This window comes from Capsicum annuum, chromosome 1 (assembly GCF_002878395.1).
Source record: "Capsicum annuum cultivar UCD-10X-F1 chromosome 1, UCD10Xv1.1, whole genome shotgun sequence".
Classification (NCBI taxonomy): domain Eukaryota; kingdom Viridiplantae; phylum Streptophyta; class Magnoliopsida; order Solanales; family Solanaceae; genus Capsicum; species Capsicum annuum.
In genome coordinates this window covers 151,115,632-151,119,674 of record NC_061111.1, presented here as the reverse complement: position 1 = coordinate 151,119,674, position 4,043 = coordinate 151,115,632, and the positions used below count along the sequence as shown (strand labels likewise).

The following is a 4,043-nucleotide window of genomic DNA, read 5'->3' as shown; positions in this document are numbered from 1 at the left end:
TAGATTTAGAAAATCGACATTATTGATTTGGTTATATGTTAATGAAAAGTCGAACCAACCTGACCTATGTACACCCCTAATTACTGGCCACACTTTTGAAGTGTGATATTATTATCTAAAATTTGGTAGTTCAAGACACATTTTACAGAAATGGCTTTAGGCCAAAAAAATAATTATTTTGGTCCGAATGTATACATCACTAATCATATAACATATATTCATACATATTCACGCACCAATTAGCTAATAAATAAATCAAATGCATAGATTTTCAATGAATTTCAAAAAAACATATCTTTTACTACAGATATTAATTTGAAAACAACATTTTAAAGATTTGTATTAAGTTCCACACAAAATCAAATGTATTAAAACATATATCAGAATATAGCTCAAAAAGTTCTTCATTATTCGCTTCAATCTAGATCGACTCTACTTGTTATGGACCCCATTAAAATTTTATCACCCGTAGTTTTCCTACACATCCAAAAGAAATAAACAGTTAAAAAAAATTATTCTTGACAAATATCCAAATATTTATCCAATATGGAATGAGGAAGTATGTGAATCCAAAATTTCTCTAATTCATTCAATCAAGTTAGAAATTTAGGAGTTAAGTTTCTTATGAATTTGAAAGATAAAATACCTTTTCATGAACTGAAGCATGAGTTGAGCTGGAATTATTATTAAGAATTTTACCTCTTAAAGCTTGTGCATTACTCACATCATGTGAACAAATGTTAGATCCAGCACTCCCTGGTATATCTTGAACATTCAACCCAGGATTGTTTTGCACCAATTGAGTAAAAAAATATCACATTTCTTCTCTCATTTTCACTTATTTATTCGTTCAGAGAAGTGATTTCATTATCATGCTTTTGTTTAAGCATATTCATTTCCCCATCTCTTTTCAAAGAACTTGCTATCACTAATCTACCATAGCCTCTAAGTCGACCAGGCTTCTCTTTTCCAAATACTGTCGTGAATACATCACGTGGTGTTTTCCCAAAATTTTTATGATTATGAAATTCAAACTGTTAAAAAAAGTAAAACAAACAATGAAATAAAATAGTAAGTTCTGTAGTAATGTTCGGACTTCCGTAACGAAACAAACAATAGCTATAGTTTGTTGGCTAAAGTAGGTGTATTTTACAAAGACATGGGGCCTGACAAATACGATTGGTTCTTGGAGGGGCTAGTGCCATGACAAAGCTTTAACTCTGCTGCGTCCTTTTGATCTAATAAATAACCCATAGATAAAAAGAAAAAAATAAATGTCTCTTTACAGTTTTGTGATCCATCCTTTTGATTACAAAAAATTTAAAGAAAAATTTCAGCCAACTGTACCTTCTGAGAGCCTAGTCTGTATTAACTTAAGTTGAAATGGACAACAATTTAAAATACAACGGTGAACTAATGAGGTACACACAGGTGATTTATGTGGTTTTAAGATTCTTTTAAATCATATTACTGCATTTCATATCAGCGCCACAAAATATTTACTTTCTCTGGTAAGTTGCATCAACAATCAAGATTGGTTTTTTAGGCTTTGAACTAGAGAAACTCAAGAAAACCATCAACTTTGTCTCATCACTCTTGTAATCAATCCATGAACTAATCAAATTCCTACTTTTCAAATCAATACCAACTAACATCACATTAGCAGTCTTAATCAAAATAAGACTATCAATATCAAGACCAACATGATTATCATCAGGATCATAAAAGAGCAAATCTTTTTTAGTATCAAATGCAATAGCAACAAACTTGTTCTTAATCAACTGTGATGAATTCACCAATCCTAAAAACCTACCTCCACCTGGAATTCCCAATGTCTGATTATCAGGAGAAAGAAAGAAAGCCAATCCATCACCATATCAACTTGGATTAATATTATACACAAAAAAACAAATCTGTACATCTAGTATGATCCATATCCATGCATGTAAATATAAATTATAAGCTCAAAAACTTACCCCTTAAGACTAAGCTCTATAGCACAATTTAAGAAAAAGAAGGGTAACAAATTCAACATGCCCAGTAGCATCCTGCTTATAACATATGGACATAGATTGAAATGGAAACCAGAGGGCAGATGAAAAATATCATTGTGTATAACTATCGATTTGACGTGGTCATGTCTTTAGTTTTTTCTTTGCTCTTATTTACTGATGCTCCTGAAGTTTTGATATAATGCAAGTATTAGCGACCTATTCTACATCCCAAAATCGTGACCACATATACATAGTGATCTCAACACAAATTTGTTGTAGACATGTGAACACATTCATTAATGGGACTAAGAATAGTTATGTCAATATACTACTCTTGTCATTATTATAATCTTGTTGTACAGTAATAATAAGATAATGTAATGTACTGTAGCCATTTTATACACAAAGACATACTTAGATTTTCAGATATGAACACATATCAGTTCCAACAGATAATCTGTTGAGTATCACTTAATAGTACTACAACAGGCATCTCTAATACTTTAAATTTAATGCCAAATGAGTTATGCTCAAACATAAAAAATTGAAGAAGTAAATCTTTCTAGTATTACTCGACCTTCTATTGAAAAAATTCACATGGAATTTCAAAAAACCATATCTCTGAAAGGGTCAATCAAAATATGAGCCTATGATATACATCATGTCTTCTTCAAAGGCAAGATTGACTACTACTAAGATTAGGGTTGAGATAGATAAAATGAAACTTCATGTGGAGGAATTTGGATTGATTTCATGAATGCAAATGAAAAGCTTGAGTTAATAAATCAAAAGGTGGAATATGAGAATGTTCCTGAGTATTTTTGGCACTGCAAAATACAAGGACATAGAGATGATAAATGTAGAAACATCCTCCCAAAACTGAGAAATGCTTGGGAAAAGACTGAGACTCAACACAATAATAAAGTTTCCCCCAAATTGACAGGCAAAAACTTTAAGGTTAACAAAACCCAACCCAACCCAACAGTGAAATGCAAGAGTGTACCAAACCAAATAATAGGAACCAAATAGTAGATATGATCATGAGTCTAATGGTGACAGATCATAATGTAGATGGGGAAGGATGGCAAAAGGTGACTAGTGGAAAGAGTGAAAACTGCTTCAGCGAAGAAGAGCAAAAACACTATGTACTATGAGATCTTAGGTGTTCCTAAGACTGCTGCACCAAGAGATATCAAGAAAGTTTACCGTAAAGCTGCTATAAGAATTATCTTGATAAGGGAGATGATCCTAAAAAGTTAAAAAGCTTGTACAAGCTTATGAAGTTTCAAGTGATACCGAGAAGCGTGAGATATATGATCAGTATGGTGAAGATGATCTCAAGGAAGGAATGGGTGATGGAGGTGGAGGACATGAACCATTTGATATCTTCTCATCTTTCTTTGGTGGCAACCCATTTGGCGGAGTGGTAGAAGCAATCGAGAAATAATAAAAAGAAGAAAAGAGGATATTGTCCACCCTCTCAAAGTTTTCTGAAGCATCTGTACAATGGAACATCAAAGAAACTTTCACTATCTCGCAATGTATTGTGCCCAAAGTGCAAAGGGAAAGGATCTAAATCAGGTGCTTCAATGAAATGTTTGGCTGTCAAGGATCTAGGATAAAAGTCACTATCAAACAACTTGGCCCATCCCTTTCAAAAAGCCTTATGATCACTAATCCCATCCCATTCAAACTGATATACATCCCAATTCAACACAAAGAATGAGAAGAATCAAATGTTGCTTGACTTTAGAATATGTTTAAAAAACTATATCAGTTACTCCAAGACTTTGTTTCATCCAAAAGGGTAGTATAATCTGCTAAACTTATTCATGGAAAGTTTGCCTTGCATTTATAAAAACTTAATAAACCAAAGTAACTAACAAACCATACCTAAGTAGCATTCACTTTATATTACAACAGGGCATCAATTAGCCCAAAAGAAATGTTCAAGAACACCCACAAATCCATTAGACCAGGCAAGATTTCAATGAGGAACATACAACCCTAAAAGCCCATAATCTAACCGTAAAACAAGCTAGCAGTTGT

General features: G+C 32.8%; 1 pseudogene; it reads left to right on the top strand.

Moving 5' to 3' along the window:
- The first annotated feature begins 2,747 nt into the window (after nt 1-2,747).
- On the top strand, nt 2,748-3,720 carry LOC107854900 (annotated as a pseudogene).
- Nucleotides 3,721-4,043: the final 323 nt, after the last annotated feature.